The sequence below is a fragment of the Triturus cristatus genome, chromosome 6 (genome assembly GCF_964204655.1).
Source record: "Triturus cristatus chromosome 6, aTriCri1.1, whole genome shotgun sequence".
Lineage (NCBI taxonomy): Eukaryota > Metazoa > Chordata > Amphibia > Caudata > Salamandridae > Triturus > Triturus cristatus.
Window position 1 is genome coordinate 675,324,168 of NC_140589.1, and position 24,958 is coordinate 675,349,125.

The window sequence follows — 24,958 nt, forward strand, 5'->3', positions numbered from 1 at the left end:
TTTTTAGTGATATTTTGTAACTTAAATATCTTAAAAATAGTTTTTGTAATTATTTGTGTTTGTTATTAAAAGCATATAATATCTTCTTTTTTGTTGAATACAAAAATATATTTTCATGTACCTATCTTAGTGGGTGTGCGTATTCAAACCGCCATAGTGGTGAAGTTGTGAAGAATGTGAATTTCAACAAGCCCACTCCGCTTATGCTTACAGGGAAGGAACAACAACGCTACATGTCCCAGGTCTTCCCTGTAGTCATCTATTGATCACAGGTCTAGTTGTCAGCATGCAACAGCCACTCACTCACAGCTAGTTTACACCCACACCACACCTATACAGCACAGGCATCACAGGACATGTCACCCTGCCAAAAAAAGGGCCAGGCGCACTTGCTGGAGGCCATTTCCATTCTCTCCCATGACTTGAATTCGACTGAGTTAGTGCCACCAGAGCTGAGTGGGTATGCAGCCTGTGATGATGCGTAGGCCTCGATACACTGTCCTGGAAATCAAGACCCGATTTGAATTGTGAGCTCAGTTGGACTGCGTGTACGACACACAGAGATGACTCCTCGGCGCGGTGCAGCAGATTGTGCTGGGGGCCTGTGCCGCAGAATCCAGTGATGGCTGAGGAGGTTGTTCCGGCACGTGGTGGGCCCTCTTGGAGACACGCCGGTGGTGGCAGGTGAGCATTGAGGTCTGGGTGCGCAGGGTCGGGCACTCCTTGCTGGGTGGCGGACTGGTTTGAGGACTAGGGCTAGGATGTTTGCAAAAGATGTAGGACTCATGCACACTGCCTGAGAAGTTGCAACGACATTAGTGTAGAGGTCCCGGTGGTCCAGTTTTGCCTGCACATTGTTGGAATGCATGTGGTTTCTGTTGCGCTGATTGTGTACAGTGTCAACAGCGACCACAAGTAGTACATGTGTGCAGTCAATTGCCCCCAACACATGCAGAAAGCCTGCTATGGCATTGTTACTCATCGACACTTTAGCGCACCAAAAGTGGCGAAAGAATTATCATCCCATTCTCAACCTGGTGCAAACTGCTGATATCGCCAGTTTCCTGCGATAGCTTCCGCAAAAAAACATCGCCACAGATGAGAGCGACAACTAACGCTAATGATATGCAGAGTAGGCGATCCCGTACTAAAAAACCACAAAAACACCACTTCCCGATATTTTTAATGACCAGTCAAATCTGCGTTGTGATCCAAAAACAGGCGTTAAGCCACGTTAGCAGTAGGAATTTAACATCTGCCTTTTATTGGTGTAAAGCAGGACGACTACATACAGTATGAAAGGGAGCCCAGCCGAGAACCACATCTGAAGACCAACAAATGTCATAGAGCTACTGACCATGCAGCTCCGACACCCAAGAAGGCCACAACACCCACTGCCACCACCCCCAGGACCTCCACATCGGACCAACCCCCCTCCCCTACTACCACTGAGGCAGCGCAAAACAGAACAGCGGACCTTTCCAAAACGGCATGGCCCCTCAGCCACACAATAGCTGAATGTTGGGAGACGTGGGAACCAAGTATGTATGAAGGAGGCAAGTCACCCATCAATAACAATGGACACGATGCCAAGTGTAGCGGTAATGTGCTGGACAGACCTCACTTTGCAGAGCACAGACCTCTCCATGTGTACATATACTGCTGGTGCTTGTACTGTGTGGACAGTGGACGCAACCATGTTACCTCATGCAGTGGGAAAGATCTTGGTCATGTAGCTGTGTCGTCCCCCCCTGTAAGCGGAATCGAAAGCATAGTGGGCTGGCCCAACGTACGCCACTCCAGCGTAGAAGTGTGAATAAATAGACCAGGGCTCTGGGCGTGGTTCACTTATGGAAGGTCAACGCGTCTGCCAGAGCGGCGGCCCTCACCCTGCCATGAGGCCACCACCGTGACCGCCGGCCTTCTCAACACAGGTCCGCTGCGAACCCAGCAGCACAGCACCGCAGAGGTATGTCTGTACAGACTACTGCCTTCGATGTACACTGCGGACAGCAGGGCTTACAATTCAGATTGAGTCATGAGTGCAGATGACGCAGTCCAGTAAGCAAGAAACATTGCTCTCAGTGCGGCCTGCCCAGACCACGCATCATCGCAGGCTGAGCACATGCTGAGTGCTTCAGGTGCCACTATTTCACTGCACCACAAGTAATCGCCACTTAGCCTTATTAAGGCACAATTCATTAGGCGAAAGACATTGTTACCAGTGCGGCCTGCCCGGACCACGCATCATCGCTGGCTGCGCACACGCTAAGTGCTTCAAGTACCACTATCTCACTGCACCACAAGTCATCGCCATGTAGCCTTCTTAAGGCAAAATTCATTAGGCAAAAGACATTGCTCCCAGTGCAGCCCGCCCGGACCACGTATCATCGCTGGCTGCGCACATGCTGAGTGCTTCAGGTGCCACTATGTTGGACCCGGCCTCGTGGCGTGGTCCTTAACCCCATGGATTGTGCCCGTTCCCCGCCCCGGCCGTCACGGGCCACCCGTCTGAACTGCACCAAGGCCCTTCACCCGGAGCTGCACGTGGACGCATACTCCTCGTGGCTCCGCCATCTTGTGGGCATCCACGTCACACCGTGCACCAGCCGGCGCGACCCCGCTCAACCCGGCCTCGACCCCAGCGAAGCCCCGACATCGAGGCACCACGAACTAGCCAGGGGGTGCCACAGGAACCATTCATCGCCCCGGCGGAGGACAGTATCGATGGGACCCCCAACTGTCCTCCCCTCTCGAGGTGTGATCGCCCTGCAACTCCCATGGGCCTGGCGCCTCTCCTGCTGGGCGTCTGGCCGCCTCCACCCGGCCACTCCGCCCCCTCGGGCGCATAGGTCCGGACATCAAAGGGCTCCAGACCTATATCTGGGGCGACCCCACCACAGCTCGGCAGTTGTATCCCGGAGTCGAGAGCCCTGCTGATTGAATCGCGGCTGACCCTACGGAGAAGAACTCTTGTCGGAACCATCACGAGCCCTGCTGACTGCGTCGCGGCTCCCTCCTGTGAACCCTTTTCTGAACCACCTGGAACATCGGAGCCCTGCAGACGCCGTCGCGGCCCAACCTCGCTGGAACCTTCCTCGGAGCCCTGCTGACGACGTCGCGGCTCGAGCTGAACAGAGACCATCTTGAGAGCCCTGCTGATTGAATCGCGGCTCTCCACGAACTGTACGCCAGAGCCCTGCTGACGCCGTCGCGGCTCTATCCCTCCGAGATCGGAGGTCCTCCAGCGTGAGGATAAGAACTGGGCCCCAGGTACCCTCGTACCACATTCCTGCCAAAGACTGTCCCGCTACCCCTACCCTTCCAAAGAGACATTGAGACTTTTGGTGGATCCCTCGATCCCTTCGTGTAAATATTGAGCTCGTAACCTTTTATTGATGATAAAGAATTGCTTGTCTTGAGACAACCTCCTTGAGTCCGGTGTGGTGGTGTTACTGTGCTAGTACGGGATAGGAGAAGGATCTCTCAGGGGACTTCTCGGCAGCGCTCGGCTACTTCGTGCAGTGAGAGGGCCCCCCCTTGGTGGTCTCACCGACTCCTCGGGGTCCGCCTTCCAACATTTGGTGGCCAGCGACGGGATCCGAGCCGAACGCAGTACGTACCAGCCAGTACCCACTAGCTACCCATCCAAACGAATAGCATCATGAGCAGCCAGGAAAACAACGCGACAATGGAGTTCCAGCCCGAACGGCTGGAAGAATATACGCACAAAGAATTAAAACAGTTCTGCAGAGACAAAGGCATTGCAACCACCAGCCTCGGTACCAAGGAAGAGATGCAGAAAGCTCTGAGGGCATGGTTGGAGGCTGGGGCAGGCCCCTCCCAGGAAGAAGGGCCCTTGCCCCTGACGGAGACCACAGCAACCGCACTGACCCCGGCAACCGGAGGAAGAAAGAGCCTAGAAACCGGCCTCTCCGAGGAAGAAATACGAGAGCGGGAAAAGGTCCGGAGCCACGAACTAGAGCTCGCCCGACTGCGGCTGGACGGCGAACTCCAGCTGGCAGAAAAGAAACTGGCCCTCGAGCAGCTACGCCTTCAAGAAGAAATAGAAGAGAAGAGACGACACCGGGAGTTGGAGGAAAAGAAACTAACTCTTGAGCACGAGCGCAGTCTCAAGGAGCTCGAGATCAAGGCCAAGAACGGAGGGACCAACACCCCCAGTACTAGAGACACTCTACCGCCCCCCGAGGCCAAGGTGCATATCCCGAAGGAGGTCGTCAAGGAGTATTACAAGAATGACGATATCCAACAATGGTTCAAGGCATACGAGGTGGCCATGACCTCCCATCGGGTGCCCCGAAAAGACTGGGGCGCGGGCCTGTTGGGGCGATTCCTGAGTGAAGGGCGGGACACGCTGCTCCAGCTACCGGAGGAGGTGAGGACCTCCTACGATCACATGAAGGAGGCCCTGCTCACCCGATACGGGCTAACAGCGGAGATGTACCGCCAGCGGTTCCGAGACTGCAAGAAAATCCCGGGTACCACATGGGTGGAATATGTGGACTTTTTCAGTCGGGCCCTAGAAGGGTGGATCAAAGGCAGCAAAGTAACCACCTACGGACAACTGGTCGACCTCATCGTCTGGGAACACCTTTCCAATAATTGCTTCGTGGAACTGAGACAGCACCTCCTCGACAGCAAAATGACCGACCCGCGAAAACTTGCCGTCGAGGCCGATCGATGGGTCAACTCCCGGGTCCCCCGGAGCTCAATGGGGGAGTACCAGAGGAACCCCAACGGACCCCCACGCCAGCGCGGTGGGGGGGGAGGGCCGAACAGGAACCGAGACCCTCCCGCTGGGGCCCCCAGGAGTCCCCCTCGAGGGCCACCGCAGCCACATCTCTCCCCGAGCCTAGCGCGAAGGGTGGGCCCGGCCCGACCCGGACCACGGCCACCCGTGACCTGCTATGGCTGCCAACAAACCGGACACTTTGCCAGCGACCCGGCCTGCCCCCTGAACCGAAGAAACGGGGCCGGCGGGCCCCCGCCCCGGCAGCTGACAGCCGCCGCCTTGGGGGGAGAGGAGGAAGAAGAGGCCCTCGACCGAGAAAACACTGAGTGGGAGCCGGCAGCCATGTCCCTGGTCTGCCTGGGTAGCCGAGAGATGGTACCCTGCACCCCCATCCCAACCAACACCCAGAAGTACCGGCAGCAGGTCACGGTCAACGGACAACGGGCCGAAGCCCTTCGCGACACCGGCGCCAGTATCACCGCTGTCCGCTGCCACCTGGTGACCCCTGAACAGATTCTACCGAATGTGCTGTGCCCGGTGCGGACGGCCGACAACAGTGAAAGCCTATGCCAGATGGCCCTGGTCCCCTTCGAGTGGGGAGGGGTGACGGGCCTGCTGAAGGTGACGGTGCGCGACGACGCCCCGGTCGACTGCCTCCTGGGGAACGACTTGGAGAGTTCCCCCTGGGCTCAAGTAGAACGACGAGAGCACCTCCGAATGTTGGGACTGGCTGATTGGGCCTGCGCCATCACCCGGTCCATGACCGCCCAGGCCCCCCGCTCCTCCTCGACCTCCGGGACGGCCCGACCCGAGGGGCTCACACCCCCTCCCGCCAGCAGCGAGGAGGAGGCGGACACCGACCCCGGGCCCAGCGAATCCTCCCCCGAAGACATGGCTTCTCCGAGCGCCCTACCAGAACTGACGCAATGGCAACATGAAGGGGGCCCCACCCGAGAGCAGTTCCAGCAAGAGCAACAGTCCTGTCCCTCTCTCGAAGGGGTCCGACAGCAGGCGACCGCGCAAGCCAACGGTGACCAGACCGGCACCCACTGGATCTACTGGGCCGAGGGCCTGTTGTACAGTGAACAGAAAGTGGCAGAACTCGGGGCCGGCCGCGTGTTGGTGGTCCCCCTCCGCTTCCGGGAGTTCCTTCTCAACCTGGCCCATGATGTGCCCCTCGCCGGACACTTGGGGCAAGACAAAACGTACAGTCGTCTGGTGACCCACTTCTACTGGCCTCGGATGCGGAGAGATGTGGACAACCACTGCCGGTCCTGCCAGACCTGCCAAGCCAGCGGGAAGACGGGGGGTCGGGTCAAGGCCCCCCTCCAGCCCTTTCCCGCCGTCAGCACCCCGTTTGAACGAGTCGGAATCGACATTGTGGGACCCCTGGACCCCCAAACCGCCCTGGGCCACCGCTTCATCCTGGTCCTCGTGGACCACGCCACCAGGTACCCGGAGGCGGTCCCGCTCAGAACTATAACGGCCCCTGTGGTAGGCCGGGCCTTGATGGGGATCTTCTCCCGAGTGGGATTCCCCAGCGAAGTGGTGAGCGACCGTGGCACGAACTTTATCTCCAGGTACATGCGGTCCCTGTGGCAACAATGCGGGGTCACATACAAGTTCACGACCCCATATCACCCTCAGGGGAACGGGCTGGTTGAGCGGTTCAACCGAACATTGAAAGGGATGATCCAGGGCCTGGAAGAACCCCTCAGGCGGAAATGGGATGTCCTGCTGCCCTGCCTCCTGTTTGCCTATCGGGAGGTCCCGCAGAAGTCCCTGGGGTTCAGCCCGTTTGAACTATTGTATGGGCACCCGGTCCGCGGACCACTCAGCCTGGTCAAGGAGGGCTGGGAGATGAAGCCCCAAGGCGCCCCTCCTGACGTCTACCGATACCTCCTGACCCTCCGAAACCAGACCCGCAAGTTCCGAGCCATAGCCGAAGCCAACCTCGAGGCCAGCCAGGAGGACATGAAGCGGTGGTACGATCGCAACACTTCTACGGTAGAATTCGAGCCAGGTCAGAAAGTATGGGTCATGGCCCCGGTCGAACCCGGCGCCCTCCAGGACAAGTGGACCGGGCCCTTCAAGGTGGTGGAGAAGAAAAGTCCCGTCACCTACCTGGTCGATCTAGAGTCCCCCCGGAACCCCCTCCGGGTCCTACATGCGAACAGGCTAAAACCCCACTTCGCCCGGACCGAACTGAGCCTGCTGCTGGCGACCGACGAGGGGAGCGAGGACGACTCCGAGCCCTTGCCCGACCTCTTGCAATCCGACAGTCACGATGGATCGATCGAAGGGGTCCAACTCGCCTCGTCCCTGACCCCGGAGCAGCGCAACGACTGCCAGCGATTACTGCGGGACTACGCAGCCCTCTTCTCTCTCACCCCGGGGGTGACCCACTGGTGCGTCCACGACGTCGACACCGGGGAGAACCCCCCCATACGACACAGAGCCTACCGGGTGCCTGACCGAGTGCGGGCCTGCATCCAGGCCGAAGTAGCGAAGATGCTGGCCCTGGGGGTCATCGAGCCTTCCGACAGCCCGTGGGCCAGCCCTGTCGTCCTGGTGCCCAAGGCCGCAGCTCCCGGTCACCCCCCGGAGTTGCGATTCTGCGTGGACTACCGAGCCCTGAATGTAGTAACCAAGACAGACGCACACCCGATACCCCGGGCCGACGAACTGATCGACCGCCTAGGGGCCGCTCGCTACTTGAGCACGCTGGACCTCACCGCCGGGTACTGGCAAATCCAGCTCACCCCCGGCGCCCAAGAAAGATCCGCCTTTTCGACCCCGGATGGGCATTACCACTTTCGGGTGATGCCCTTCGGAATGAAGAACGCCCCGGCCACCTTCCAAAGACTGGTGAACAAGGTTTTGGCCGGGCTTGAGGCCTTCAGCGCGGCCTACTTAGATGACATTGCCGTGTACAGCAACCACTGGGCCGAGCACCTTCTCCACCTGAAGGCCGTCCTGGCCGCCCTTCAGCAGGCCGGGCTCATAATCAAGGCCAGCAAATGCCAAATCGGCCACGGATCCGTGACCTACCTGGGCCATCAAGTGGGGAGCGGGCAGGTGGCCCCCCTCCAAGCAAAGATAGATGCCATCCAGACCTGGGAACCCCCCACTACCCAGACCGCTGTCAGGGCCTTCCTGGGCCTCACCGGATACTACCGGCGGTTTATCCGAGACTATGGGAGCATTGTTGGCCCCCTCACAGAGTTAACGTCCAAAAAGCAGCCCAAGAAGGTACACTGGACACCCCGCTGCCAAACAGCCTTCGACACCCTAAAGACAGCCATGTGTACTGGTCCGGTGCTGCAGGCCCCGGACTACCAGAAGGAGTTCGTGGTACAGACGGACGCCTCCGAGTATGGGATCGGGCCCGTCCTATCCCAAGCCGACGAAAAGGGGCTCGACCGACCAGTGGCCTTCATCAGCCGACGACTACTGCCCCGAGAGCAACGCTGGAGCACTATTGAGCGTGAGGCCTTCGCTGTGGTGTGGGCCCTCAAGAAGCTCCGGCCCTACCTCTTTGGCACCCACTTCCGGGTCCAGACCGACCACCGGCCCTTGCAATGGCTAATGCAAATGCGGGGCGAGAACCCCAAGCTGCTGCGGTGGTCCATCTCGCTACAAGGAATGGACTTTGACGTCGAACACCGGCCCGGCAATGACCACGCCAACGCCGACGGCCTGTCCCGCTTCTTCCGCCTTGACGAGGAGAATCCCCAAGGAGATGGGTGACTCTCCATGCCTTCGGCTGGGGGGGACGCCTGTTGGACCCGGCCTCGTGGCGTGGTCCTTAACCCCCTGGATTGTGCCCGTTCCCCGCCCCGGCCGTCACGGGCCACCCGTCTGAACTGCACCAAGGCCCTTCACCCGGAGCTGCACGTGGACGCATACTCCTCGTGGCTCCGCCATCTTGTGGGCATCCACGTCACACCGTGCACCAGCCGGCGCGACCCCGCTCAACCCGGCCTCGACCCCAGCGAAGCCCCGACATCGAGGCACCACGAACTAGCCAGGGGGTGCCACAGGAACCATTCATCGCCCCGGCGGAGGACAGTATCGATGGGACCCCCAACTGTCCTCCCCTCTCGAGGTGTGATCGCCCTGCAACTCCCATGGGCCTGGCGCCTCTCCTGCTGGGCGTCTGGCCGCCTCCACCCGGCCACTCCGCCCCCTCGGGCGCATAGGTCCGGACATCAAAGGGCTCCAGACCTATATCTGGGGCGACCCCACCACAGCTCGGCAGTTGTATCCCGGAGTCGAGAGTCCTGCTGATTGAATCGCGGCTGACCCTACGGAGAAGAACTCTTGTCGGAACCATCACGAGCCCTGCTGACTGCGTCGCGGCTCCCTCCTGTGAACCCTTTTCTGAACCACCTGGAACATCGGAGCCCTGCAGACGCCGTCGCGGCCCAACCTCGCTGGAACCTTCCTCGGAGCCCTGCTGACGACGTCGCGGCTCGAGCTGAACAGAGACCATCTTGAGAGCCCTGCTGATTGAATCGCGGCTCTCCACGAACTGTACGCCAGAGCCCTGCTGACGCCGTCGCGGCTCGACCCCTCCGAGATCGGAGGTCCTCCAGCGTGAGGATAAGAACTGGGCCCCAGGTACCCTCGTACCACATTCCTGCCAAAGACTGTCCCGCTACCCCTACCCTTCCAAAGAGACATTGAGACTTTTGGTGGATCCCTCGATCCCTTCGTGTAAATATTGAGCTCGTAACCTTTTATTGATGATAAAGAATTGCTTGTCTTGAGACAACCTCCTTGAGTCCGGTGTGGTGGTGTTACTGTGCTAGTACGGGATAGGAGAAGGATCTCTCAGGGGACTTCTCGGCAGCGCTCGGCTACTTCGTGCAGTGAGAGGGCCCTCCCCTTGGTGGTCTCACCGACTCCTCGGGGTCCGCCTTCCAACACACTATCTCACTGCATCACAAGTCATCGTCACGTAGCCTTATTAAGGCAGAATTCATTAGGCAAAAGAGATTGCTCCCAGTGCAGCCGCCCGGACCACGCATCATCGCTGGCTGCGCATACGCTAAGTGCTTCAGGTACCACTGGCACTAATTCAGTGCACTGCAAGTCATCGCCACGTGGCCTTATTGACGCAGAATGTATTAGACAAAATACATTGCTCCCAGTGCGGCCCACCCGAACCACGTATCATCGCTGGCTGCACACACGCTGAGTACTTCAGGTACCACGAACTCTGTGTAGCTCAAGTCAATGCCACATGGCTGCGGGCCCTTGCTGACCACTAACCCCGGCCTACACTGCAGTCAGCAGGGCTCATAATTTAAATTCAATTTTGATTAATTAATTTCAGAGTCCAGTAGGCAACTAACTATAACGTCCCTGAAACCTACACCTTTCGACAATGAATTCCATACATATTTCATCTTTTGTTCCATTCCCCTACACTGCGGTCAGCAGAGCTCAAAATTCGAATTCAATCTTGATTTATTAATTGCAGAGAGAACTGTACTCTATGTCCTCAGATTTTGTCAAGAGGAAGTGACAAAAAGCATTCCTCGATGTCTGTGCTGACTACTGCCTTCCATCTACACAGCGGACAGCAGGGCTCACAATTCAGATCGAGTCACAATTGCAGATGACGCAGTCCAGTAGGCAACAGACATTGCTCCCAGTGCGGCCCGCCCGCACCATGCATCATCGCTGACTGCGCACACGCTGAATGCTGCTAATGCCCCTACCTCAGTGCACTACAATTCATGGACCCTTTACAATAGAATCTTTTGTGTGTTATTTCACATCTGGTGCCCCTACCTTAGTGCAGCACAAGCCATGGACCCTTTATGATTGAATCTCTGTGTGTGATCCGATGATTACTGTTGTACTTGTTGCCAGCACAAACCATTTCTGAGGGCCGGCTTATACTCACCCCACACGCATCCAGCACAGACGTCACTGGACATGTGACCCTGGTAATAAAAATGGGCAGAGTGTGCCCGTACCCAGTTCCACTATCTATCTAACTGTGTCCGTGTGTTCATTATGTATCCACGATGCCCCTGGACCCTACCACATTACATTGTGCTGTGGACAGCACATGCAACCATGTTACCTCTGGCAGTGGGGACGACTTTGGTTATGTAACTTTGTCTGGGTCATTGTATAACTACATGGGTAGTGACTGGATCATTAAAGTACTGCAAGGAGAGTGTATAGTGAATTTATAATTGCTTGGGGATTGGTGGAGTGATTGGATAAGTACATATGTTGGCGGAGCCTAACACCCGAGCACAAGCTTGGCTCTAATTGGCTACCATCCAGGTGCTAAAAGCTGAGATTTGGGCTTTGCATGGCCTAGTATTGCTACAGCTGCAACACTCCACTGAATGTGCAATAAACATTCATATCCACACAGATGTGTCATGTCCACGATCTTTCATGTGTGGAAGTATGGATAAATGTAGGGTCAGTGACTTCCCCTTCCTTCCATGTTGGCCATGTTGTGGGACTTGGGCCACAGGGTGACACATTGGCGCTTGCAGCCCGGGTGGCGGCAGCACTACAACAGGGAAACCCGCATCAGTTCATTCCTCATACAGCCCAGGACGGAACCACGCCCAGAGCTCTGGAGTTATTCTTCACAGCCTCACGCAGGACTGGCATAAGCCAGGTCAGCCCACTCTGTTTACGCTTACAGGGAGGGACGACAACGCTACATAGCCTAGGTTTTCATTCTAGTGATCTGCTGGTCACAGGTCTAGTTGTCAGTACCCACAGCCACTCCCTCATGGCTGGTGTACACCAACACCACACACATCAAGCACAGGCGTCACAGGACACGTGACCCTGCCAATAAAAAAGACTGGGCGCACGTGCTTAACGCCATTTCCATTTCAGACTTGGTGGTACCGAATGCACTGCAGCGGGAACAGGCACACTGCCAGGGGACGGTGACTTTCGGTGCACTGAGGTAGGGGCACCGTAAGTGCTGAGCAGGTGTGCAGCCTGCGAAGATGCCCCGTCCCGGCGGTCCAGACAGCTCAGGTTTTGTGTGCTCTGCTGGACCACAGTGTAGGCCTGAGCCATCGGACAGCTGGGGTCTACCGCCACGTGGCGTGACCTCGCTGGTCACAGAGTTAGGGCTGAGCGGGTGTGCAACCTGTGATGATGGCGAGTTCACTGGTATGTCCTCTGCCATGGCAAAATCAAGATGCAGCACCAAATGTGAGACCTGGTGGCCTGCAGAGTGGGGCTGCATGATGTGGAGGGTGCCCTGTCCACGGGCCCCGGGCTCGGGGCTTGCTGCAGCATGTGGTGGGCCCTCGTTCCTACACACAGGTGGCAGAAGGTGAGCAGTGAGGCCTGGGTGCGCAGGGACCGGCAGACACCTCAGGGTGGTGGGAGTGGATGGTGTGCAACAGCCTGGGTGCGCAGGGGCAGGCAGACACCTCTGGGTGGCGGGAGTGGATGGTGTGCAACAGCCTTGGTGCGCAGGGGCGGGACAGCAATGAAGACGTGTGCAGTTGTATGTACACTGCCATTGCTGATTCTAAACTATGTTTCAGATGAGTGAGCTTGAGGGCTGCAGGATGTCCTGGCACCTGGTTCGAGACACACTGGTGGTGGAAAGGTGAGCAGTGAGGCCTGGGTGCGCAGGGGCGGACAGTCACCTCTGAGCGGTGGGTGTGGATGGTGTGCAGCAGCCTGAATGCGCAGGGGTGGGCAGTCACCTCTGGGCGGTGGGAGTGGATGGTGTGCAGCAACCTGGGTGCGCAGGGGTGTGCAGCAGCCTTGGTGCGCAGGGTGAGACAGACACCTCTGGGCGGCGGGAGTGGATGGGGTGCAGCAGCCTGAGTACACAGGGGTGGGACAGCGATGAAGGCGTGTGCAGTTGTATGTACTCTGCCATTACTGATTCTATACTATGTTTCATATGAGTGAGCTTGAGGGCTGCAGTATGTCCCGGCACGTGGTTGGAGACACACCGGTGGCGGAAAGGTGAGCTGTGAGGGTTTTGTCCGCAGTGTCAAAACTCACTCTCCCTCTCCAACTCTTCCCTTCTCTCTTTCACACTCTTTCTCTTTCTCTTCCTCTCTCTCGCACTCTTTCTCTCTTTCTCTCTCTCTTCCACTCTCTGACTCTTTCTCTCTCTCTCTCTCTCTCCTTTGATGGGCGCATGACGCACAATCTTATCTTGCTTTTTGTCTTGCAGGCTGTGATTAACAGATTGTCGAGGAATGACACGCCATGGCTGTACCTACTTTTATTTTGTTGTTTTGTCTAAATAAAATGTTTTATATGTAAATCCATAGATTACTGTGATTCTCACAGAATCCACTCCACATGCATCTTGATTGTTATAATTGTGCGACATCAGCCGATTTGTTATGTTCCACATTTCGGAAGGTTGCTTTCACATTTGTTTGTAGGGGGCGTCGCGACTCCAAACTTTTTTTTTTTTAAATGTTAATTTTTCTTAATTGTCATTATTTTTTTTTAATGGGAAGGGGGCCCCATGGCTCCCCTTCCAGGGCACTTCTGGCCCCGAGGACCCCATCCCCCGGGGCCTGGCCAATCTGTTGGGAACCGTGGGGGGAGCCCCAATGCCCCCAAAGTCCCGCCGGCTTCCCGACTCCTGCGGAAGCCGGCATTGCTTTTGGGCAACGGGAGCTGCTAACATGCATCTTCCCTTGCCCAAAAGCAATTCTCTTTTCCTTTATTGAAGCGAGAGGAGGTTTTGCTCCTCTCGCTTCAACAAAGCAAACCAGGTTTTGCTATCACAGGGTGCAAGCCATGCTCCCGACCTGTCATAGCAAATGGCAATGTCCCAGGCGTGCACACCCTGGGACATTGCAGGAACTGGCCCTGGGGGGTGGCGGTCCCCAGGGCCATCAAGAGCTCCAGGAGGGGGAACGCGTGACCCCCTCCCTCTATTTTCAAAGCCCCGGGGAGGAGGTGGTCCCCGGAGCTTCGGGGAGCCCGCAAGGCTCACCCTGCAGATTTAATTAAAGCCCTGGGTGGCAATCCCAGGGGCTTGGGGTGGCCTTGGAGGCCCGGCCAACGATTACAAAACAAACCCCGGGGAGGTGGCGATCCCCGGGGCTGCGGGAGGGTCGTGTGCCATCCCGTGCCTAATTTACATGGGAGGTGGCGGTCCCCGGGGCTGCGGAGGCCCCACAGTCCCCCGCAATATAATTATAGGATTGCCCCCGGAACTTGCCCCACCCGGGGGCTCATTTAAATGAAGTGAGGAAGCCCCCGCTTCATTTTTTCTTTTTTTTCGGATTCGCACACCCAGCGCACATTTTTAGGCCTGGGGGTCCTTGTGGGTCCCCTTGAGCAGGACTAGGGGGTCAGGGTGTTTCTACTCTGCCCCCTTTTCTTCTTTTTTAATCTTTTTTCAACTGTTTTCTTGTGACTCGGTTCTACCGACTCACAAGATGGCTGCCAACACTTCCTGGTTTAGAGTGTTGGTAGCCAATCACAGTGAAGCTCGTGGTCGTGGCAGCCAATCACAGTGAAGCGTGCGCGAACCCACTGCTGCCCCAGATATCGAAACATTTATTTTTTTAATTTCTCAGCAACTACTGAACGGATTTACACCATTTAAAAAATAAAGTCGCTTTCTGAATCAAGCACTACCTTTTTGCCATATTTGGTGTAATTCCGTTCAGCAGTTCGGGCTGTAGCCTTACCTAAAGTTTCCTATGGGATTTTTTGACTTCTATTTTTAATTTCTCAGTAACTACTGAACGGATTTACACCATTTAAAAAAAAAGTGGCTTTCTGAACCAAGCTCTATCCTTCTGCCAAATTTGGTGTAACTCCGTTCAGCAGTTCAGGCTGTAGCCTGTAATAAAATTTCCTATGGAAATTAACGTGGAGAAAACACTTTTTGGGACCCCCCTTTTTCTCAGCCCCCGCTTGACGAATCACCCCCAAACTTTCAGGATAGGAGCTGACCTGGATAGACCTTTTTTGGGAGAATTTCGCGAAAAGATTCGTCAAACGACGCCAAAGTTATTAGAAAATCAAAAAATGCTTTTCTTATGGAAACTAGGTTCTAACTATAACTACCTACTGGCGGCCAATGATAATTTCTAACTATAACGTCCATGAAACCTATGGTTTTTTCACTGAATTTCAATGGTTTTATAATGCTAATTTCTAACTATAACGTGCATGAAACTTAGTGTTTTTTCAGTGAATTTCAATGTTTTTTTAAATGCTAATTTCTAACTATAACATCCGTATTAAGTCCCTTTGAATCCTGAAGGTCCCTGGTGGCCTAGTAGCCCACCATGTACAGGCAGTAAGTGCCACAGAGCTGCGTTGCAGAGAGGTGTTCTGAGGCCGCACCCCTTTTTACACCATGCTGCAAACGCAGCTTCTTGCTCACTGCTGCTCAGAGGATGAAGTCCACTTGTGTCCTGAGCTCCTCAGGACACAAGAGGAACTCATTGCCCCACCAGCAGTGCACCGTAAGTGGTGTTTGCAGAGTGGTGTAAAAAGGGGCGTGGCCTCAGACCACAACTCTGCAATGCAGCCCTCTGGTGCTTACTGGAGGTACCTGGTGGGCTAATAGGCCCCCAAGGACCCTCAGGATTGAAGGAGAACTAATCCTCCAACTTAAAACACACACTGTGGCATGTTTAAGTTGGGGATTAAAGTCCCTTTGAATCCTGAGGATCCCTGGGGGCCAACTAGCCCACCAGGTACCTCCAGTAAGCGCTACAGGGCTGCGTTGCAGAGAGGTGGTCCGAGGCCATGCCCCTTTTTACACCTCTCTGTAACGCAACTCTGTGGTGCTTACTGGAGGTACCTGGTGAGCTAGCTGGCCCCCAGGGACCCTCAGGATTTAAGGGGACTTAATCCCCCAACTTAAAACACACCACAGGGCGTGTTTGCACACATGTCACATCAGGCCCCGCTGCCTCCCTTCACCACTGTGTAAACGTGCCCCGTTTTATAATTTCGGTGGGATTTGCGACCCCAATGCAATTTTCCCCGAAATTATAAACAAAAAATGCCTATTTTGGCCCTGGGGGTCCTTGTGGGGCCCCCTGAGCAGGCCTAGGGAGTCAGGGTGTTTCTAACCTGACCCCTTTTATTGTTTTTTAATGTCTTTTTCTGTTTTCTTGTGACTCAGTTCTACCGGGTCACAAGATGGCTGCCAACACTTCCTGGTTTGGAGTGTTGGCAGCCAATTAGAGTGAAGCTCGTGGTCGAGAGGGTTCGCGAACCCTCATAAGCAACAGATATCGAAACTGTTTCTTTCTTTTATTTCTCAGCAACTACTGAACATATTTACACCATTTAACAAAAAGTGATCTTTCTGAACCAAGACCTACCATTTGGTGTAATTCCGTTCAGCAGTTCGGGCTGTAGCTTTGTCTAAAGTTTCCTATGGAAAATTACATGGGGAAAATGCATTTTGTGACCCCCTTTTTTCTCATCCCCCACCTGACGAATCACCCTGAAACTTCCAAAACAGGAGCTGACCGGAGTGCCCCACTAGTTTTGAAAATTTCACGAAGATTCGTCAAACGGCCCCAAAGTTATTGGGAAAACAAAAAATGATTTTCCTATGGAAACTAGGTCCTAACTATAACTACCTACTGGCGACCGCCAGTAGGTAATATATGTAACCTAATGAAAATGAAATTAAAAAACAATTATAACCAAGTCTGTTACAAATTAAATATATATACACATACATGCTGGTTTGGGTGGGTTGCAGTACCAGTGGTTGGCCATCTATGGTACTTCAAAGCAAACACATGAAGATGATGGACGGAGCACTGAAACTTATCAGACACTCACCCCAAGTCACAGATCTGGGTTTTATCCATCATCGTTATTTAGCTCACTCCACCACCCCAGTGCATACCCAGCCATATGCAAATCAGGCTTGACCTTGTTCCTCATGGGAACAGTCCAGCCCAAACGGCCAAGCCAGATCTTCCCTGGACTGGAAACAAACATCCTGGGACCGGTTTTGGGTTTTCACCCCTCATCAGCCAGGCTAGCTTGAATCCAGTAGCAAAGTGAGCAAGGGACCCACATCTGGGCATACCTTGCCAACTTAGGGTGAACAAAGCAAACACAAGGAGATGATGGACAGAGCGCTGAAACTTTTCAGACACTCACCCCCAGTCACAGATCTGGGTTTAAACCATCATCGTTCTTTAAGCTCACTTGCCCATCCCAATTGAGACCCAGCCATATGCAAATCAGTCTTGAACTGTTCCTCACGAGAACAGTCCTGCTCAAACTGGCAAGCCAGGTCTTCCCTGGAACAGAAACAAGCATCATGGGACCAGTTTTGGGGTTTCACCCTCATCAGCCAGGCTAGCTTGAATCCAATGGCAAAGTGAGCAAGGGACCCACTTCTGGGCGTACCCTGCCAACTTAGACCGAACAAGGCAAACACAAGGAGATGATGGACGGAGTGCTGAAACTTTTCAGACTCTCACCCCCAGTCACAGATCTGGGTTTAATCCATCATCATTCTTAAGCTCACTTCGCAACCCCAGTTCAGAACCTACCATATGCAAATCAGTCTTGGCCCTGTTCCTCATGGGAACAGTCCAGCCAGAACTGCCAAGCCAGGTCTTCCCTGTACCAGAAACAAGCATCATGGGACCGGTTTCAGGGTTTCACCCCTCATCGGGACGGCTAGCTTGAATCCAGTGGCAAAGTGAGCAAGGGACTCACTTCTGGGCATACTCTGCCAACTTAGAGCGAACAAAGCAAACACAAGGAGATGATGGACGGAGTGCTGAATCTTTTCAGACACTCACCCCCAGACACTCACCCCCAGTCACAGATCCGGGTTTAATCCATCATCGTTCTTTAGCTCACTTCGCCACATCAGTTCAGACGCAGCCAAATACAAATCAGTCTTGACCCTATTCCTAATGGAAACAGTCCGGCCCGAACTGCCAAGCCAGGTCTTCCCTGGACTGTAAACAAGCATCCTGGGACTGGTTTCAGGGTTTCATCTCTCATCAGCCAGGCTAGCTTGAATCCAGTAGCAAAGTGAGCAAGGGACCTACATCTGCCAACCTTAGGCAAACAAAGCAAACACAAGGAAATGACGGACGGATAGCTGAAACTTTTCATACATTTACCCTCAGTCACAGATCTGGATTTAATCCATCATCGTTCTTTAGCTCACTTCACCACCCCGGTTCAAAACGAGCCATATGCAAATTAGTCTTGACCCTGTTCCTCATGGGAACAGTCCAGCCCAAACTGTCAAGCCAGATCTTCCCTGTACCGGAAACAAGCATCCTGGTACCAGTTTCGGAGTTTCATCCCTCATAAACTAGGCTAGCCTTAATCCGGTGGCAAAGTGAGCAGGGACCCACGTCTGGCTGTCTGGAATATACTTAAGAATATTTTGTTACTGTTAGTAGTACAATTAGAAGTGTGTTTTGTGAAAAGCAATTATTTTATTCTTATGTAAGTTGCTTGTTCTGTATTAGCAGGTTGGGGGGTTTACTCCCAAAACTATTTTTGAAAAATAATACTAGAAAACTGTGCACTTACAAATTATTCACCACATTGGAGTGGCAGTACCATAAGACACTTTACTCTGATTAGCTCAAATCCGAACCTCTGTAGTATGATGAGACAGCGCACATTGCATCTGCCCCTGAAGACATAAAAGAAAAGTAATACAGAACCCCAGTATCTGAGCACAGGCACTGGTCCCTAAATCACTAGTTAAATTTCCCTTAACTCTACAAATTTCGTATTAATTATTCCCCTTTTTCCCATCTCTTCCCCTTGTCCCGCCCACATTTCCAATTAAATCCAATTCTTACATATGCAGAGATCTCTGTACCAGAAAGATAGAAGAGGTAGATGTGGAGATCTCTGGATGTATTTTGTCAACTGCATTTTGTAGTACATGAAGTAGTACTGCTGGAGAACAACTTTGCATTCCACAAAATGTTTTTTCTGAATCAAGTCCTTTATCTTTAGAACGGGATGAAGCTACATTAAATATGCATTTGGGTTTGTGTGCTAATATGCTTCATTACATAAGCCTATGGAATTATTAGTTTAATAAACATCAACAACCATATTGTTGGTATTGTTATTAATAATAATAAGAGTAATGATGATAATAAATAATATTACTAATTATTATAATAATCTAACTTATTTTTCTTGTAATTTTTATTATAGTGCTTTTGCTGTTATTACTATTTTGGTAAAAAGGTATACTGGAAATAAACAAATTAGGAATAAAAGTAAAACCTTAAATCACGACACCCTCATGATATAACCATTGTGATTGCAGTTTGGAAAATATACAGAAAACTTATCCTGCAGAATTCAAAATCAGAGATATATGTGAGTTGCAAAACATTTCCAATGTAAAAGTGATTGATGCAAGGTCACAACATCATTATAAGCTGTGAATATTTGGAAGGAACATTGCTGCTGTGGCTACACACTAGAAAGCAATCAGAAAATAAAAGGGCAGCATGCTCAGCAGTAACCTTGGGTCAAGGTACATCAGAGTTTTAAAAGTGAGAAGGAGAAGAAATTGAATTTGTTTGGAGGAATACTGAATTGCCTATGTAGTTTGGACAATGTTATAAAATATTACACACATTCTTTGCTGTGATCCTATTTAAAAATGATAAATGTGCAATAGGACATGAACAGAAAAATAACAATAAGAAGATTGAGCACATGTTCTTGTATCATCAAAAAGCAAGTGGAAAGCTGGATGTTTAATGAAGAACACCACATACAAGCGGGGTTGTGACTGATTATCCCGTTTTTTTTAAGCGAACACGGCTGAGGGTACTGAATTGGAAGCCCTTGGTTTGAATAAAAGCTCAAACTGGGGCAGCAGGAAATACCATCCAGAGCATGAGCACTCATAAACATTTCATGAGCGGACAAAAGCTATTGTCTAGGATTTGGCCAAGGCCAGAATTTATCTCACAAAAAAATAAGTGAATGTGCTTCAGAGAGAAGTATAATTGGGCATTTAGCTGCTGGGATGTACTAGGTTGTGACTTTTTTCCTCAGAAATGTGACATTTTGTATACATTTCGGCCCCCACCAACTTTTAAAAAAAAAAGTCTGGACTATGCTGCATTTACAAGTAGAAAAGGCTTGCCCGGTTAGTCCAATGTAAATAATCTTCTAAGGTAGCTAGAAAGGACATTTAGAATCCAGACCCAAGCAGCCTTTTAAAAGATTGTTGTAAATGTTAGAATCACCTACGTCGTTAATTAAAATTAGATTGGTTTCAAGAACTATTGTGTAGTGTGGGTTTAACCCTTAATTAACCTTTCAAACAAGTAACTGCAACGTTCTGCTTGTTTAAGTATAAATTACCAAACCACATTGATCCAAATTGGTAATCCGAGCTCCTTGCCCATGAAAGCACTGGCATCTTTCCTGAGACTGGAATCTGCCTGATAGGCGCTCTTAGTGTGTGAGAGGAAGTTAGAACCTATGTCCATTCAGTTCAAATACAAATATAAAGGGCAGGCTGGGTGGTTCACTCCCAAAACTATTTTTCAAAAATAATACTAGAAAACTGTGCATTTACAAATTAGTCACCACATTGGAGTGCAGTGCCATACGCCACTTTACCCTGGTTAGCTCAACTCCGAACCTCTGCAGTATGATGGGACAGCGCACATTTCATCTGCCCCTGAAGACATAATAGAAAAGTAATACAGAACCCCAGTATCTGAGCACAGGCACCGGTCAGCACCAACTGAGACCCTACACCCGGCAGAAAAGGAAACCCTTCAAGGGTCTTATTGCGGGAATCTCTTTCAGAAATTTCTGAGCAACATCCTAGGAATCTGTACCCTGTACCTACTGCAGTGAACCACGCATTTGCTCCCCGGGGCCAGTACAAGGCATTGAAGCCCATTGCTGTGTCATAGCAAGGAAACGTATTCCTAGCTGGAAACTGTTGATGAGGTGGCAGAAATTCTTAGGAGAGGGAGCCTGCCATCTCCCTTAGGTCCATGCATAAGCAAGAGAGTGACACCTTTGGAATTACTTGCAGAACCTATAACAGATTCTAAAATTAAACCTACTACTCTTATTATTAAAAATTAGCAAACTAGCCCACAACTGCTCCTACTGTGTCAGGTTCAAACCGTCTACTACAGGAAGGCAAATCAGGCATGGCTCGAGGCCAAATGTTTGGCTCTGGGTGGACCCTGGACCAAGGGGACTGGGTTAGCAAAAAGAAGAAGGCTGGGACCCCAGACAGCGTCTTTTTTCCCTTTCAAATACAGTTTTTTAAAATTATAAAAACTGCTAGGTGTGGGACAGTTGACCCAAGCATAACATTTAATAAAGATGCATTTCAGCTCGAATTTTTCAAAGTTCAAATGACGCACTTACATGTGAAACAACTCTGGCACCTCCAACGCCTTTTCATTTTGCTAAAATGTGTAACAGCCTTCACTGAGGTGCTAAGTAAGCCCATGCATAAGTTGTGTATTTTTATTGCCGGAAATTTCGCAAAGCTGCCTGAAAACTCTTCAACGCTATGTGTTATGCATTTGCGGTGCCTCGAGTCACACAAAAAAACTCTTGCAAAATCTTGCTTGCTGTTACATGCACTACTGACCATTTTGGGAATAAGGGGTGGCACCACTCACTCCTGCATGTTCCTGCCTGCATAATGAACCCTATCCCATCAATACCACTCCTGTTTACACTTTTTCTTGTCACCTGTTGTTTTTTTGTTCATTTTAACTTTTGGGGAATAGTAGATCTTACCCCTTTATTGTCCGACACCTTCACCTAAGTGGCTTATATTGGAGTGGGAATGCTAAATGTAACCCCTTTAGTGTCGAACACCTTCCCCAAAATGGTTTATATTGAAGTGGGAATAGTAAATATTATCCTTTGAGTGGCCACCTTCCCCACATTGGTTTAGATTGGAGTGGGAATAGTGAATGTCACCCCTTTATTGTCCAGCACCTTGCCCTAAGTGGTTTAAATTGGATTAGGAATTGTAAATGTAACCCCTTTAGTGACCAACACCTCTCCCACAATGGCTTAGATTGCAGTGAGAAAAGCAATAGTGTCCAACACCTTCCCCCATTATGCAGCCTCATAGATAGAGGAATATGCCTCTCAGGATTGTTTTGTGGTGTGCTCCCCGTTTGACATGACGTAGTGGCTGACAGAGCTAGGTTCAACACCCACCAACCATGCCAGAAATCCAGGGATCATCCTGGGCAACAAGCTCAACATGATGGTACATATCAACTCAGTGAGCACTCTACATAATACATATCCTATGAAAGATCTTTAAGTAGCTGCCACAGACCACCACACGCACCATCACACAAGCAATCATCACAGGCAACTCGACAATGGCAACGCACTCTGCGTCGAATCTCTGAGTTCCTACACAGACTTCAGACCATGCAGATCTCTGCTGTGAGAATCACAGCCAACCTCCCATGCCACACCCACATCTCACCCCACATCAGAGAGCTCCACTGGCTCCCCATTCACAAACCCAGCCAATTCGAACCACTCACACACACATACAAATCCTTGTACAATACTTGACCAGCATACCTGAACAGCCACATACACTTTCACCAGCCTGACAGGCACCTACACTCAAGCCTCACACTCACTTGCACCCCCCCACATTCACAGAAGCACAGCAGGAGGTCGCTCGTGCCCCTATATTGCACTCAATACATGAGATGACCTCCCACAAATCAGCAGAGCCTCCTCTTCACTTATGGAGTTCCACAAGAAGCTGAAGACCTGGTTCTTTCTATAACTCTATTGGGACCAGGCACCTACACACTTGCACAAGAGCCTGGATACCATCACGGGTGATAAGTGTGCTAAACAAATCGACAGAGCATAACATTTTATTTCTAATTTTATAGTGTTTAAGGTTTACTTGATATTTAGGCCTGTTTTCAATTTAGTTATTTTTGATGTGCCTTTTTCCAGGTACTTGATTGCTGTAGCTTCTTCGGGGAGTTTGCAGTTTGTTGAGGGTGTGGTAATTTGTTTGTAGTTTCTAATGTTTATGATGTAAAAAAATAGAGTGCTTGTTTTTGTTATTTATTTATTTAACATTTTGTAATTGTTATTTTTAATATTTTTTAATTAAATGTTTTACATTCCCTAGAAGGTAGTTGTATGTGTTCTTGCTCTTCTGTTCTCTGCAATTCTGTAGAAACTCTGGCAGAGTATTGTCGATTTGTAGCTTTCATAGTTTTTGGTGTAGTAAGTGTTCACATTTTCTGCTCCTTTTATACTGTTAGTTTAATTGATTATATAGTTTAATTTGCTACTTTGCAAAAAGGTTGTATGTTTTTTTATTGGTTAGTGTTCCTATAGTTTGAATTTTTTTCAGTTATTACTTTTTATGGTGGATGCTAATTAATGTATACCTTATATTGTTACAAATATATTTTATTACTTAGTGTTATTTGAAGCAATTGTTTAGATTTTACCAGTCATTGTAAATATTTGGATTTTTATTATAATTCAATACATTGAACTGTATAATTGTTTTTTAAGTTTATTTTCTGTATATACAATTATCATAATGTTGTTAGATAGTTTATTTGTTTTTTTAGAGTTTAGTTTTATTTTTTTGGTTAAAGCAATATTAAATTATTATTTTGTTTTGTAAAGGTATGCCAATGTACTTAATATTATGTATTGCAATATTTTTGACAATTTTTATGTATGTTTAAAGGTAACAATATTTTTGTTTTCAATATTTGTGTTGTCGATATAAGTAAAAATAGATATAACAGCCAATTTTGGTAATCAATATTTGTGTTTTTATTTGTTAAGTATAGGGAGGTGATATTTTGATAACATTATTTTTGATATTTTTGTGATTCGATCTTGTTATCATTGATAATATGTCATTGATCCCTTTGATGGATCATCCAAGAACTTTCCAGGAAGGAGCTGAGGTGGATGACATTTTTGGGGAAAGTTTTGTGAAGATATATCAAATGGCGCCAAAGTTAATAACAAAACAAAAACACACTTCCTATGGAAACTCTGACCTAATTATAACTAACATGTATTTGAAATGTCATCACTGGTGTCATCAATGATGTCATCAGTAAGGTCACAGGCAGTCCATGACAGGGTTGCAAGTTATGGTCAGGTTACTGAATTTGCTGAATTCTGGAAATTAACTAACCAAATGGATCTAAAATGTATTCTTTCCATGTCTAACCTGAGAAATTTTTCAACCCTAATTTCTCAAAACCTCCTGAATTGATTACACCAACCAAGTTAAGGCACTTCCTTCAGTAAAGGTCCACCTTCAATTTAAAGTAATTCCGTGGCTGTTTTTTCTGGGTCGAGGAACAAAGAATACTATGGGAATTAAAATAGAAAATCCCACTTTTGGGAGCCGCACTTCATTTTGGCACCCACTTGACAGATCTGCACAAAACTTGCTACAAATAACCCAAGGTGGATTTACTTTAAAAAAAAATTACATTTTTATGCAGGTTTGTCGAATACCCTAAGGTTTTTAGCAAAGGAAAAAAAAACATTTTGAATAGAATGTCTGACGTAGCCACCATGACTACAAAAGCACTGTTGCTGCCTGTTTGATATGTATGTATATACATATATTATACTGCACAACATTTATTTCAGAGGATGAATTTGCATATTTTATGTGCTGCGTCACCACACACTAATGTTAGTGGGAGGAGACAGGTCCGGCAAGAGCTGCAGCTTGCGAGCTGCTGTGTCATCAATATGCTGGGGATGTTGAACTCTCTGATTCTTTCTCTACTGAACTGGTTTTCCTTCTTTGAGCCTTTCAGGCTTCATTATAACTCTAAAAGATACACAATTGATGGAAGGAATGCAGAGCAAATCAAAACATTCACCCCCAGTCAAGAGATCTGGGTTAAATCCATCATTCTTTTGCTCACCATGCCACCCCAGTTTAAACCTGGCCATATGCAAATCAGTCTTGACCCTGTGCTTCATGGGAACAGTACAGCGCAAACTGCCAAGCCAGGTCCTTCATGAACCGGAAACAAGCATCCTAGGACCGGTTTTGGGGTTTCACCCCTCATCAGCCAGGATAGCTTGCTTCCAGTGGCACAGTGAGCCCAGGACCCACGACTGGGCATACCTGGCGCACTTAGGGCGAGAAAGCAAAAGACACACAATTGATTAATTATAACT